This window comes from Erinaceus europaeus, chromosome 4, assembly GCF_950295315.1.
Source record: "Erinaceus europaeus chromosome 4, mEriEur2.1, whole genome shotgun sequence".
NCBI lineage: Eukaryota > Metazoa > Chordata > Mammalia > Eulipotyphla > Erinaceidae > Erinaceus > Erinaceus europaeus.
In genome coordinates this window covers 120,562,287-120,578,384 of record NC_080165.1, presented here as the reverse complement: position 1 = coordinate 120,578,384, position 16,098 = coordinate 120,562,287, and the positions used below count along the sequence as shown (strand labels likewise).

The following is a 16,098-nucleotide window of genomic DNA, read 5'->3' as shown; positions in this document are numbered from 1 at the left end:
TAAACAAATATAAGAAAACCAAACACTAACCTAAACACTAGACATTTAGGGAAACACCTAAATAAATATACCTAATACACAATTTGTACTATACAAATTATCTAACTTTTAGACATGCAAAACAACTAGGAAATCCACAGACCGAACCAACCACAAACCTATACATCGCTATATAACAACAGAATGAACTTTCATCAAAAGCATCTTCAGTGTATTATATAAAGACTCAATGAACTGATTCATCAAGTGTATCACGTACAAATAATGTTATAAGTGTTCATATATATTACATATATGTAATTATATATACTCACACAAAATGCATGCATAATTTATTAAAAAATCATTCATCACTATGAATTAATTTTAGCTAATATTAGAAATTATTCATTTCTGATTTATTTCTTTCCCTTTTGGCTTACCCATAACTTCAAAATAACTATAGCTTTTATTCTTGGAGGCCATTCCCCTATAGTTAGTGGTACCAGGCATTGACTCCATTTTAGATTTTAGTCTGGGGCACTGCCAAGTTAAGAGGAATGACAGTAATCTTATGAATATTAAGTTGCTGGCTTATGCCAAAACATGACATTCCCTAAGGATGCTCTGTCTGGAATCAGGCTAGAAATGTCTGTATGTTGGGAGGAGGTGACAAGGGGCTGAGAGTAGATTTATTGACTCCTAAGGATCCACCCCTGAAATTCCAAAATTCTATAAAAGGTCAGCAAATTAGGGTTTGGCTAGCATTTGCTGACTTCTGGAGCCAGCATAAACATTTACTTGAGGCTTTTAAATTGGTACGGGTATCCAGTGGTTAGGTACAGTGATTCTGCATCTGAGAAAACAAGGCCACTGGTAACGTTTCTAAATAAAGTTGGGGTGGGGAAGTCAAGCACACTTCTTTTGTTTTTCTTCATGTAAACAAGACAGATTTTAGAAATGTAAATGTTTTCTCTTAGCAGTGTAGACTATCATAAATTATTTTATCACCTCATAAAAACTAGCTTTTCAAAAATTCTGAAAATCCGTGCCTTTCAAAAATTTATTCTCACGCAGTTTTTAAATAGACTCCTTCAATTACAAAAAAAAAAAAAAAAAGAACCCTGCTTCCCTGTGAAAACAGAAACAAAATTATATCCTAAAAAAATACGTAGCTTGGGAAGGGGGTTTAGAGGCCCCTTCCCCTACTTGCAGAGGGAAGCTTCCTGAGTGGTGAAGCAAATGCTGCAGGTATCTCTCTCCCTCTCCCTCTCAATTTCTCTCTGTCCTGTCAAATAAAGGGGGGAGATGGGGGGGGGAGTGGCCTCTGGAAGCAGTGGATTCATAGTGCTGGCATCAGGCCCCAGCAATAATCCTGGTGGCAAAACATAAAATTGGTATCTTTAATATAAAATATAAACCCAACATTCCTAAAGCAAATGGCAAAGACAGAACCTTTATAGTTCTCTATCCACATAATACGAAACTGGTGATTCATAGCAAAACCTAATGTTAAACTTAACTATACAGTATTGCTAGTTACAGAGTGATTTTACCAATAAATATTTTGGTTGAAGACTGCTTTGTCATCTTTGAAAGTATTTTGAGTTGAAAGCAAGTGGTTGGATAGTTGTGATTTAAAAAAAAAAAAAAGTCTATTTTTAAAATCTAGGGACTGTATAAGGTTTTCTAAACTCAATTCTTGAAAACTGGTAATTTGGAGTGGGTAAACCACAAGAACGTTAAGTTAAGAAGCAAAGGACCTAACAAGCTCACCAACTCACATCAGCACAAAGCTAACTTGGAAATCTCCAGAAGATTTACAAACCTAGTGATAAACCAAGATAGTAACAAGCCCCTGTAAACTTTTAAATTCTGCCTCCCCAAATACAGCAAGAGCTATATGATTTTCTTTAGTTATACATTTATATAGTTATTTCTGATAGGTTTCTCTTTGGATACATTCTCTCAGTCAGAAAATTTGCTTATTTCTGCCTGAAACTAAATCAGATACATATACAGTTACATAAATATCTAAATACCCACTACTCAGTTTAAAAGCAGTATGAGTTCTTTACATGTTAGCAATAATTGTATTGAAATCCTATCTTGGTTAAATGACATTTTTGTCACTTTGAATCATTGTAAACAATCCCCTTCCAATTTAGGTGCCAGGAATTTGAGGTTGGGAGCTCCACTCACCCCTACTTACATTCTCACAAAGGCTGCTAACTAGTACACTAAGTCTGTGGATTTAAGTTAAAAAACTAAAAATGTTATGAGTAGGTCTGGCTGAAAGAAGGGTGTTTTAAAAGGAAAGAAGCTGCCTCCCCCCAACCCCCTTTACTCTAAATGAGCAGTCTCTTGTTCTCAGCAGTTCTTCTGCATACAAGACCACTACTGACTTCAGTGGGAAATCTGCCCAAGAAGTGAGGAAGGCAGGATAGGATTAAATTAACCCTAAATCCACTCCATTGTTCCAAGTCATTAGCACTTTCAGTTTTACAATAAACTCCAATTAGCAGACTATCTGAAGTTTGATGGTGGTTCTCCAGCTGAATTACAGTCTCATTACTCCAATTCTGACAGCCGACACCGGCTAGGAGTTTAGAAGTTGTGTCAGCCCGATGGATGTACTTGGTTGGCTTTTATCACAATCCAAGACCCGCACTGCAATGCAGCCCTATCAGTGGCTGCAATAGCAATCCAGTGATATCTCACAGCAAAGAACCTGCAAATGGAAACTGAACAGTACTAAGTATTACTCCTTTCCCAGTATATCTATGCAAAGTCTGAGAATCCGGAATCCCAGTTTAACTTGGTTTTGCTCAAGTTCTAAATCTAAGAGATAATCATAGAGAATAAAATTCCAATTCTGAACACATTATAAATACAGAATATTGGGGTGGAGTAGATAGCATAATGGTTATGCCTGAGGCTTCAGTGTCCCCGGTTCAATCCCCACAACCACCATAAACCAGAGCTGAGCAGTGCACTAGTAAAAAATAAATAAATACAGAATATAGAGGAAATTGATTCCAATAAAAATAGGAAATAAAGGAGAAAAAAAACTGAAGACAGAATAAGAAAAAACTGAGTCACTTAAAGAAAAAAAAAAAACTTAGGCGGTTGGGGAGACAGCATAAGGGTTATTATGCACAGAGACCTTCAAATCTGAAGCTCCAAGGTCCCAGGTTCAGTCCCCTGCAACCACCATAAATTAGAGCTGAGCAGTGCTCTAGTGGGGAAAAAAAAAAAGTCTAAATAGCAAGTAACATGAATAAATAACAAGGGGCCTGGCACATATATATCATTTTAAATGTATTAAGTTCAAGAAATTGAGAGGGGCGAATGTGATTCTGTCTTCTGCTCCTCTAGATGGCACCTTCCCTCCCACCTACAAAGCCAGTACTCAAATAAAAATAAAAATAAAACATGGGACAGCGATTGTGGTCGTGAGAAATTCAATTTCTCAATTTAAGAAGTCCTGGATCGACTGGGAGGGCTCCACAAAGAGACCCCTCCCCCAAAATAATAGATTTTGGTCGAGAACTCATCTAAAATGTACTCCGAAAACCCAACTCAGATATCCAGGGAGAGAAGTTAATGATCTTGCGAAGCAAAGGGACCGACAGACCTCCAGCCGACAGGCAGGCAGGCAGACAGACAGACATCCTGCCTACTGGAGACAGCGTCTGCGGGACTGAGGATTTAGATGCTATTCCCGTGCTAGCCCCGTTCTCCCCTCCAGGTCCTAGCCCTGCGGTTCACCCTCACCCCCAAAAGACTCCCAGGCCTGGAGAAGAAATGCCAGCTGTGTGTGGTGAGATCGTCTGGTCCGGGAGTGGGAACTGGAAAGAAATCAGGGCTCAGAAACGTGTGTCAGGTCCACACCCGGCCGGCTGCCCGAGTCCCCCCAAGGCGGCGCGGGCGGGAGTCGAGGAGCAGCGCGCGGGCGGACGCGGAGGAGACCCGCGCGGAGAGTGTGGCTGGCGCGCCGCCCCCGCCGGCTGCCCGCAGTGCCCACGCGAGCCAGCAGCCCGGCCGGGGATGAGACCTCCTCGCCGGCGTTTCCGCTCCCCAACATCAGGCTCCAGCAAGCGGACGCCGCTGCCGACGCGGACCGGGACTTCCCGACACCATCGCCAGGCGCCCAAGGCGAGCGGCTTCTCCAGATCCCGAGGGGCCCCGGCGCCCGAGATGATCCCCACTGCTCCCCCTCCAGCCGCTCGGCGCGGCCTCGGCTCGGGGCTCCCGAGTCCACTGGAGCCCGGTGGGGCCGCCGCGGTCTTACCGTGCCGCCACCTCTCCCGGCTCCCAAGAAGGAGGGACGGCGAGGCTCTCACTGGAGCCGGGAAGCGGGGATCCAGCCTCCTGCAGCAGGACCGGGACCCTCGGCCGGGCGGCAGTGGGGTCCAGTAGGAAGGGAAATGAGAAAAGAGAGGGAGCGCAGAAAAACCCAAAGCCTGCCGCCGCCGCCCTCCCCCCTTCTCGGTGGGACTGTCCCGCCACAGCTTCCTGCCCCAGATCAGCTTCCCAGCTGCTCGCAGCCAAAGGGGAAAAAAAAAAAATCCGAGCCGCCCCGGCAGCTCCATTGGGACTAGCCGGCCGGCACGACTCCCCCCGCCCACCTCACCCCCCCCCCCGAACCCCGCCATTCCTCGGCTCCGCACGTCCTTCTTACCCGGACACCGTACCCGGGGAGCTGCTTCGCCGTGGGGACCCGTCCCGCTTCAGCCCCAGAGGTAGAGCCACCGCGCCAGCCTCCTCCCTCCGCTGGGTTTCAAATTGAAATTCCCTGGCTGTGACCGTCAGAGGACTGGCCGCGTCGACCCCGCCCCTTCGCGGCGGAAGCCCCTCCCGCGCCACCCCCGGCGCGGAAACCCCCGCGGCCTCGCCACGCCCCCTGCGTTCAGGCCACGCCTCCAAGGCTGCAGGGAGGGAGGGGAAGGGGAGAGGGAAGGGGGAGGGGGAGGGAGAGGGACAACGGCCCTCCCCCCCCAGGCTGCCACGCTCTCTCAGTCGCCTGGTACCTCGCAGCCAGGACGTGTCTCGCCTTCAGAACTCCCCTAGATAATGATCCCCAGTCCCTGTCTGCGTGGGAGACGTTCTTAGTCTAGAATCCCGACCATCCGTGTCATTTTTATCAACTTGTAAAGGGTTGTTTTCGTCAAAAATGGATCCACTAAATGCCACCTGTTTGGTGGCAAATCCTTTGGGCCCTGGAGACAGAGAAAAAAGGAAAACTGAGGCCATTCTCTGTCTACGTGGAAATGTAGAGAGCTATCAGAAAAGGAACCAGAAGGTTGGGGGAAAACCCAATGTTGAAAGAGTTTTTTTTCTGGGGAACCCAAAAATGTATGACTGAACTCCAAGCAGAGGTCTGGAATTAAGAAACTAGACAATGAGGATTAAAGAGGTGTAAGCCTAGGGTGATGCCAGTTGTAGAGACGCACATACTTGCAAAACCTCCACACAAAACCTCCGTTTTTGTATAATTTGGCCCCTTTTTCGCAGTCTTCATCTTCTCATAAAGAAGGCAGGTCGTTTTCTCCAGCATCTGAAACACCATGTTTCCAGTCTGTTGCTCCCTCTTATCTCTTACTGAGATAGTGATTCCACCTTAGCCAAAACAGTCTCTCTCTCTCTCTCTCTCCTTTCCTAAATACAACCTTTTCTAAAATTGACAATATAAAATGAAACTTCATTTGCTATACCCCTCTTCAGTTAAAAAAAAAAAAAAGCCCACTCATACATTCCATAATTTTATCGCCATAAAAACTTTATGGGAAAGGTAGGTGACTTTAGACAGAGAGAGAGAGTTGAGATTTGTTCAGATCCTACTAGTAAGTATAATTTTTTTTAAAAAAGGTGACATTTATCGCTACTTTATATACTAGATATTTGTCTCATATATCTAATTTACTTAATCCTCTAATTTCCCAAATTAAATATAATAAGGTACATTATAGAGAGGGAAAAACTGATTAGATAGCAATTCTGATTTTTAAAAAAAAAGTCAATAATTTTGCCAAAGAAAACTATTAAGAACTCTGAGGCGGATTTTCAATAAAACTAATGATATGTAAACTTGAGGATCCCGCATTCCACAGAATCCTCAGTTTCACAATAGAAACTAACTTTTACTTTTAGGTTTTTTAAGTTAAAATATCCCTAAAGTTATGTAAGATTTAGTGCCTATAAAACCTTGATCTAACTTTGATGAAATCTCCTTAGATTACTAATGCAGGAACTAGAGAAATGGGTCAGTGGTAGAATGTAGGCTTTGCATTCGTGAGGCCTTGGATTCAATTCCCAGCATCACGTAAAACATCTCTCTTTGAATTTTTTTAAAATGGCTAATTTGGGAGGTGGGCGGTACCACAGCGGGTTAAATGCACGTGGTGTGAAGACCTGCTTAAGGATCCCAGTTGGAGCTCCTGGCTCCCCACCTGCTGGAAGGGTGGTTTCACAGGCAGTAAAGCAGGTCTGCAGGTGTCTCTCTTTCCCCCTCTCTGTCTTCGCCTCCTCTCTTGACTTCTCTCTGTCCTATCCAACAATAATGACATCAATAACAACAATAATAATAACCACAACAACAATAAATCAACAAGGGCAACAAAAGGAAATAAATAAATGAAAAGTGGTCTAAAAACTCTTGTGTGGATGAAGAAATCTGTGTTTTGGGCAAAAATTAATTTCAATTTTTATTAGTGACTTTATAGTGGTTTACAAGATTATAAAATTACAAGAGTATAGTCCATATCATACCCATCTCCAAAGTTCTGTTCCCCCAACCATCCAAACAACCAATTCCAAATGATAACTACTGTAGCTTTATTAAACCCTCGGAGATAGTTTCACTACTTCTGTTCCTTATTTTTTCAAGTTCATGAACACAGCACTAACTACTTACAAATATTTCAATGGAATAAAGTAGATATAGTGAGAACCTAGTAGAAACTAGAGACAGAAAAGGCAAATTATAAGAGCTATAAGGAAGTAAAGAAAACAGATGGGATATGGTACCATACAGATGTCAACAAGCAACAGGTGGTTGTCTGGGCATGAGGAAAGTCTTAAGTGGGAGAGAAGAGGGGTCTGGACAAACAGAAGGGCAAAGTCCAGAACTGGTGATATCCAGAGATGGCAGCTGATCATAATACTGGCTGTATGCAGGATTAACAGGCTGTAGTTCAAGATTAAACATGAATTTCCAAATAAGTAGATTGAAAGAAACAAAACTGGATCTTCTCACTACAGACTTAAATAAAACACAAGGGACTGACACAAATAAGACAGAAACTTATATACCAGACCTCAGATTTGTCACATTCAAATTTAGTTCCATTGTCTCAAATCCTTTGCAAACAAAGCCAGCCTGAATTTTTTTATTAGTGATTTAATAATGATTAACAAGATTGTAAGATAATAGGGGTACAATTTCACACAGTTCCCACCACTGGAGTTCCGTGTTCCATCCTTTCCATTGAAAGCTTTTCTATTCTTTAGCTCTCTCTGGGAGTAGGGACCAAAATTCTTTATGGGGTGAAAAAGATGAAAGGTCTGGCTACTGTAATTGCTTCTTCACTGGAGATGACCTTGACAGGTGGAACTGTACCCCCAGCCTGTTTCTATCTTTCCCCAGTGGGGCAGGGCTCTGGAAAGTTGAGGCTCTGGAACACATTGGTGAGGTCATCCCTAGGGGGAGGTCAGAATGACATCATAATAGCGTCTGCTACTTGGTGGCTGAAAGGCGGTAAGATATAAAGCAAATTGCTCAATAAACAGGAACCCAAAAGTAGGAATAGAGCAAATGAAACTAGAGGTCTTCATGTGGGGAAAATCTAGGAAATCTATTGTTAGGAATAGAGCAAATGAAACTAGAGGTCTTCATGTGGAAAGAATCTAGGAAATCTATTTTAGGTATGTTCCATGTGGCCCATGACTTTAGTAATTTTTGCCTGATAGCTTACATGCAGGTGAACTAAAAGTATTTTCTGGGAAGGTGCTGTCAGAGTTGAGAATAGAATTAGAAAGCTGGATTAAGGCAGACAGTAGCTCCCAAATATGAGGAAAGTATATAAACACCATTAACTGTTAGCTCCATCTAGCTAATTTAGGGCCCAAATTTATTCATATTCAGTACAAGAGCATCTATAGCCCCTGCGTCCCTGTCAGTCTAAGCTCGCAGTCCATGGTCACTGCTAGGAACATTCTAGGCTGCCCAAATTTAAGGACCAATATTCCTCGAGTGGCAGAATAATTTGACTCAGCCTCCATTTAGAGACTGGCAGTTTGAAAATTTAAACTATAAATTTACCTAAGACTTCTCTAGTACCCTTGCTAACCAATTTACCCACACAAACTTATTCTTAAGCCATCTTGATCTATTTCTACTGGTGATTTATTTTATCATCTTTATGTCTTGTGGGTGCAAAACTCGACCAGGTAGAAGTATCCAAGTAGCTTTCAGTTGAAATTTGTCTTTCCTTTATGTGGTCCAGGACAGGAAGACTTGACACCCTTAGAATATCAGAGATAATCTCAAAAACATTACCTTGAATACATTCATTCCTGCCATAAGCAAGAAACCACACAAATGCCAGTAGGAGTCACTCTATCTTCTGGTTAATTTTTGGAGCAGTTTCAATCTTCTTCTTCTAGCGTTTGCCCTTCTTCCGTAGCCAGTCAACAGCGTCAGGTTGAGCCTGATGTAAAGTTTCGAGACCTCCTTTGAATCTGGAGAGGTGGCAGTCGTTGACTATGTGGGTCATAGTCTGTCTGTAGCTGCAGGGGCAGCAGTTTCAGTTATCTGTAGCTACATAATCCCAATTTTTAGTGGCAATCATTTTTTTTAAATTTTTTATTTATAAAAAGGAAACACTGACAAAACCATAGGATAAGAAGGGTACAACTCCATACAGTTCCCACCACCAGAACTCCATATCCCATCCCCTCCCCTGATAGCTTTCCTATTCTTTATCCCTCTGGGAGTATGGACCCAAGGTCATTGTGGGATGCAGAAGGTGGAAGGTCTGGCTTCTGTAATTGCTTCCCCGCTGAACATGGGCATTGGTAGGTGAATCCATACTCCCACCCTGTCTCTCTCTCTCCCTGGTAGTTTTGTTCATGACTTGCTGTTGGCAGGCAATCAAGCAAGACTCAGCAGGATAGCTCATCTCTGTTTCATAAAATCATCTGGAAAGCTCAAATGGGAACAGAAGGAGGGAAAGAGAGTGTGAAGGAGGGAAAGAGGGAGGAAAAATGACATTCCATGCCTGACAGTCAGAAATTGGAAAGCCTAATTTCTCCTCTACATGAACAATCACATTCAAGGATTTTTCTCTCTGTGTGTAGCTTCTTAGGATATCCCAAAGATCTTCACTTGATGTCTGACATTTAAGGACAGAAACAAAGACTGCAAGGACATTAAGATCTAAGTCAGACAGGCTGGGAGTATGGATCGACCTGTCAATGCCCATGTTCAGCGGGGAAGCAATTACAGAAGCCAGACCTTTACCCTTCTGCATCCCACAATGATCTTGCGTCCATACTCCCAGAGGGGTAAACAATAGGAGAGCTATCAGGGGAGGGGATGGGATACGGAGGTCTGGTGGTGGGAATTGTGTGAAGTTGTACCCCTCTTATCCTATGGTTTTGTCAATGTTTTCTTTTTATAAATAAAAAAATATCTAAGTCAGAAGTCCAACAACATTACTTGTACTTCATTCCATAGGTTAAACTAAGTCAGAGGAGAAGTGGTCATAGGCTTTTTTTTTTTTTTTTAGATAGAGAAGTGGAGAGTGAAAGAGACCACAGCACTGAAGCTTCCTTCAACATGGTGGGAGCCAGGCATAAACCTGGGTGGCTCACATGGCAAAGGAGCAAGACTTCACTTCCTACTAGAAGGAGCAGAATGTATATACAATGATAGAATAGCTGGTAGTCATCTTGGTAACAATTCACCACATAAGCCACTCTAGTACTAGAAACTGCCCTCAAGCAACTGTTCTCTTTCCATCTGCAATTAAAAAAAAATTTTTTTTCCTCAAAAGCATAGCAAGTTTCTTTTTCCAGCTAAAGCTCACATTGAATGATTATAATCTCCTTTTTTGAAAGGCCACTCCTAGCTATTAGTAATCTCAGTTATGAATGCCTCAAGTCTGTCAAACTGAGGTATTCCTTCAATTGCAGTTGTAGTTGTGTCATAAATAAACCTTTACTTCATCTGTCTCAATAGCAAAGAAAGCAGCCTGGGCATGCTGATTCTCTCAAACTAAAGTACAATCTATAGTGTCACTCTGGAACTGAAAGAAATAGAACCTATTAGCACTGAGTTATATCGGTGTCATCAGTAACAGTTGTCAAAACCCATAACTTTATACATTGAAAGTGGGTGTATTTTATTGTAAATTAAACCTCAATAAAGAGGATTTTTAAAAGTAGGGTTGGGAGTCTGGCGGTAGCGCAGCAGATTGAGCACACAGGATGCAAAGCACAAGGACCAACTTAAGGATCCCAGTCAGACTCCCCGACTTGCCACCTGCAGGGGAGTTGCTTCACCAGCAGTGAAGCAGGTCTATAGGTATCTTTCTCTCCCCCTCTCTGTCTTCCCCTCCTCTCTCCATTTCTCTCTGTCCTATCTAACAAAGATAACAACAACAATAACAATTTTTAAAAGGCAACAAAAAGAAAATAAATATTTTAAAAAATTTAAAAAGTAGGATTAAAGTGGGGGGGTGCACCTGGCTAAGCTCACATAGTACTAAGTGCAAAGACACAAGCAAGGATCTGGGTTCGAGCCCCAGCTTCCCACCTTCAGTTGTCTATCATATTCTCTCTCTCTCTCTTTCTCTCTCTCCTTCCCACTCCTCTCTCAATTTCTCTCTGTCCTAGCCAACAAAATGGGAAAAAATGGCTGCCAGGAGCAGTGGTTTCACAGTGCTGGCACCGAGCCCCAGCAATAACCCTGGAGGCATTAAAAAGAAAAGTACAACTAAATAGGGACCTGGGCAGTAAGGGCACATTGTTCTAAGCACAAAGGACCCATGCAAGGATCCAGTTCCAGCCCTGGCTCCCCACCTGCAGCAGGAACACTTCAGAAGCTGTGTAGCAGGTCTGAAGGTATCTTTCTCTCTCCCTCTCCATCTCCCTCTCCTCTCTCAGTTTCTCTCTGTGCTATAGAATAATAATTTTTGGAAAAAAAAAAACATTCAGGAGCAGTGGATTCATAGTGTGTGATAAACCTGGAGGCAAAAAAAAAATAGAATTAAATCAAAATACTCCCCAATGCTACCTTGGAAAGAGTGAAACTAATGTGCACTATTCACTTTATCAAAGTGTCTTCCAGCCATGTCCTAGTAATAAATAAATAAATAAGAGGGAAAAAATCTATTCCAGCTATGGGGTTCACAGTGGTAAATCTTTAGTTCATGAAAAGGAGCCAGGAATTCTAGCTTCCCTCATTACCTTCAAGTTGTTCTCAGGATCTCAGACAGACTACTTTGCCACTTTAACTAGAGTATATATGAAATAAGATAAAACAATGTCTTAGATATATATAATGTTGATCTCAAAGTTGATCTCACCAGCAAAATAGTTTAATTTAGAAACTACAGAAAGCTATTTGGAGCATGTGTTCTTATGGCAAAAACTCATGCCATTTTACTAGCACAAAAGGAAGAAAGCTTATAATGTAGATGCTAGAGAAGACTGTGTGGTAAATGAAAACTGTTGGAAGAAACCTGAATTCTTTCATTACAAATTGGATGGAACAGTAGATGATTATGTTTAGTGAAGAAAGTACAGAAGTAAGAATGGAGACCCCAAATCTTCATCTGCAATATTCTTGTCTTTAGGTTCATGATTAGTCAACAATTTGTTCTGCTTTATATGTTAACTCTTTTTAGGCCACCAGGTTCCAGATGCTGCCATGATGCCAACCCAACTTCCCTGGGCAAAGGACCCCACCATGTACCCCTCTTATCCTATGGTCTTGTCAATATTTCCATTTTATAAATAAAAGATAAATTAATTTAAAAAGACACAAAAATATTTACCTCAAAAAAAAAAAGAAATAAGAAAGTGGAAGAAAATGATGGGGTGGTTTCACTCATTTGTGGCATATAGAGAACTGAAATACATGAACTTGCAAAAAAAAATTAAAGTAACTAGCTCTAAACCTTCAGAAAGCTGTGGTGGTTGTCAGTGAGGGGTTGGAGGCACAGAACTTTAGTGGTGGGAGTTGTGTGGAACTATACCCAGATTATCTTACAGTCTTGTAAATTACTATTAAATCACTAATTAAAAAAAATAAATACAGTGACTTTTCATTTGGGTTATGTCTGTCAGTCTCTTATTGGTTGAGCTGTTGTTAGGCAAGGAGAAATTTTCTCTTTCCTTTCTCCTTCCTTATTCCACTCTCCTTCTTCCTCCTTCTGGCTCAGCAAAACAGTATCACTTGCTGTGGGTTATGAAAGACCTGATTCTTCCACTGGGTTTTCAAGTCTATGGTGAGCCTGCATGTGTGACATACCTAGTGTAGCTTCCCGACTTCATTTCAATGGGGTTTCTGTATGTCAATTTTCAGAATATACAAACATCATGGAGTTCCCTTAAATTCAGGTCATTTTTAAGAGGTCTTATTTTCCTTTGATTCTCAGAATGAGGAAAGAAGAGCAATATGGTCTTCAGTGTGTGTTTGCTCTTTGATAGGAAAAGAGATATTCAAAAGGAAAGTTGCAGGCTAATTCACAGGCATAAATCTAGAGCCTAAGGACAAGAGTTATCTCCATTTCGCAGGGATGAGGCAGGTGCCCTACTTTGAGACATGACTGAGACGGGACAACAAACTTTAGTCAGAGGGAATTGACTTGTAACCTCACTCCAAGTCCCATAAGCCTTCAGTTAACTGATCTGCATGAAGCTTTTCCCCCAGATAGTGACTAGAAGGAGAACATAAATAGAAAAGAAGCATTATATTTCCAGTGCCCGCTAATTATACATGGAGATTAGAAAGACAAAATAACATTGAAGCAGGACCACTGAGTTTAACTGTACAGGAAGAACTACCTCATAATATCAGAAAATGTATGATGTTCCTAACAGCAAGAGTCTAATTCTTTGGGTACACTATGAGGAACTTGTGTATGAAGCATACTGTGTAAGTGATCTCCATAAGTCATGGTAAAAATAATAATAACAAAAACCAAAAAAAAAACCAGCTACAATAATCATAGCAGAAGAAATTGTTGAATAAAATCACAAGGAAAAAATTAAAAGAGCAATTTTCCAAATTATATGGGTTTTGCTTGGGATATTTACATAGTCTAGACTTATTTGCCTAGTTTATAAAATACCCCCTGGAAATAGTAGAGATCATGGGATTGAAACTGGAATGTTGAAGTTTCTAACCAAACAAATTCCTCTACTTCAAAAATGGACCTTCTTAGGGGTGGTCCTTAGTTTATTCAAAACAGATGTGTGGAGGAAGGTTGGTATTAACAAAGTACCATCCTTCAGTTTAGTTTTCTGTGGCTCTCCAAGGCATATAAATGTGTTCTACTTATAGGAAATTCTGTATGGTTTTGAGTTTTGTGTATTCTATTGCTTCCTATGATCTCATACTCTCTAAAGGAAAATCCTCCTGAAGAGTGCAATGATGAGGGGGGAACAAAACCCACATATAGAAAATGACACACATAAAAATTCTCAAATATATACTTCATGAAGACAGGAAATTTATTTTCTTTATGTCCCACTGTATGCTAGTTATAGGCACAGTGGTTCATATAAGTCTTCTTCAGTAATTAGTTTCTGGAAGACTGAAAAGGCAGACTTAGCTGAAATAGGGTGTGCTGATTCTATTTCTTGCAATTTCACCAATTTAGTGAACAGAGGAAAATTCTAATGATATACATCTAAAAATGATGGATGTGTTTGTTATTATAATTAAATTAAATATATATGACTCAGTCTGATGGAAAAGGTAAAGTAATTGGTAGAGGTTACAATCCGTTAGCAAGAAAAAACAAATCACAAAAGGTGATAAGCAAACACTGCCACAGGCCTGGACTCACTAATGAAGTTGTGCCATGCACAAATGCTTTCAGTCACGGTGAATTGCAAGGTACTCACGCAGGTCCTGCAGGACTGTGTTAAGGTAGGAGCTTAAATCAAACCCATAAGAAGCAACTTTCTGAAGTTCAATCCCCCCTCATAGGAGATGTAAGCATCACTTGTGTAGTGTATGCTGACATGAACACAGAGCTAGTTTTAGCCTGAAGCTATATGCATATCTCTCACAGGAATAGGCCACACTACAGTAGTTCCAAGATTCTTAGTGACTGTCTGAAACTGAAACTGAAGATACAATTGAAATATATATATATTACATATTATGTTTTTATTTTTATAAATATTTTATTTACTCATTAATAAGAAAGATAGGAGGAGAGAGAGAGGAAGAATCAGACATCACGGGAGTCGGGAGGTAGCGCAGCGGTTAAGTGCCTGTGGTGCAAAGTGCAAGGACCGGCTTAAGGATACCGGCTCTCCACCTGCAGGGGAGGGTGTGAAATGACTCTCTTTCTTGCCCTCCTCGCTCCATTTCTCTCTGTCCTATACAACAACGACAACAGCAACAATAAAACAACAAGGGCAACAAAAGGGAAAATAAATAAATGTAATAAATTTTTAAAAAATTATCAGACATCACTCTGGTCCATGTGCTGCTGGGCTTTGAACTCGGGACCTCATGCTTGAGTCCACTGCTCCAACTCCCAGACTACTTTTTTTTTTAATTATTATTATGTTTTTCTACACAAGATTATTATAAAGATTTAATTTATGAATTAGATTTAGTAAAATATTGATAACAAAAATGTATAAGAACAATTATAATATACTGCAATAAAAGTTACATGAATGTGGTCTCCCTACTTCTCAAACATTTCTTATGGTATGAAATATCTTTAAACTGAGGCAGTAAAAAGCTAAACAATGAAGAATGAGATCTGAAAAGCAATACTCATGATGATTAAATTAGAAAAAAAAAAACCCTCTTGACAAAAAAACTTTGTAATACTTCTAGAATAAGAGGACTGGACTAGACTGGACAGGAAACAAGTCTTCAAGAATTCTTAAGACAGGTTCAGAATTATAGTGTGTGCTTCCTGTCTTTGTGGTTTGGAAAACTGCAAGAAAAAAAATTCCAAGACCTAGCAGAAGCAAATATAAATCTTTTCTGACAGATGTACTTTATCCCTCTGGAAGTATGAGACAGGTATCTTAATAGGGTGCAGAAGGTGGAAGATCTAGCTTCTGAAATTGCTTCTCCACTGGACATGGGCATTGGCAGGTTCATCCATACCCCCCGCCTGTTTCTGTCTTTCCCTAGTGGGTTAGGGCTCTGCAGAGGTGGGGTTCCAGGACATATTGGTGAGGCCTTCTGCCCAGGGATATCGGTTGGCGTCACAGTAGTATCTGCACTACCACCTGAACCCGTATCTTTTTTTAAATTAAAAACAATATTAGGAAATAGTGGAGTAATATTATTAAAACATTTTAATCCATCAAGAAGGTATAACAATTTACAATTTGTATGCATGCACTTCATAACATAGCTTCAGGGAGTCAGGCGGTAGTGCAGCAGGTTAAGCACACGTGGCACAAAGCACAAGGACTGAATTAAGGATCCCAGTTCCAGCCCCTTGGCTCCCCACCTGCAGGGGAGTCACTTCACAAGTGGTGAAGCAGGTCTGCAGGTGTTTGTCTTTCTCTCCCCTTCTCTGTCTTCCCCTCCTCTCTCCATTTCTCTCTGTCCTATCTAACAACGATATCAATAACAACAACAATAATAACTACAACAACAACATAAAAAACAAGGGCAGCAAAAGGGAAAATAAATATTTTTTAAAAATTAAAAAAACATAGCTTTAGGCTACATAAAACAATTATAAGCAGACCCCCTAGTAAGTTAACAAAGTCCTGTCATACAGGAAGATTAAGACACCTCTATCAGTATTTGAGGGATCAGGCAAACAGAAGTAATTAAGAATATATTTATAATTAAAAAATAAGATGAACAATATAATATTCAAAAATTGCATTCAAAAA

General features: G+C 40.9%; 1 protein-coding gene across 26 annotated transcripts in view; it reads right to left on the bottom strand.

The window, feature by feature from the left end:
• EPB41L2 (erythrocyte membrane protein band 4.1 like 2) overlaps positions 1–4,827 on the bottom strand; it is a 227,733-nt gene extending 222,906 nt beyond the window's left edge. For 22 of the 26 annotated variants that reach the window (XM_060190454.1, XM_060190461.1, XM_060190466.1 and 19 more), the window contains exon 1: positions 4,664–4,822. The gene's annotated coding sequence lies outside the window, so the exon portion shown is untranslated. Of the gene's footprint in view, positions 1–4,273; positions 4,458–4,663 lie in introns of those variants that run through there. The other 4 variants (XM_060190456.1, XM_060190455.1, XM_060190458.1 and 1 more) reach the window with 4 other exon arrangements.
• Positions 4,828–16,098: the final 11,271 nt, after the last annotated feature.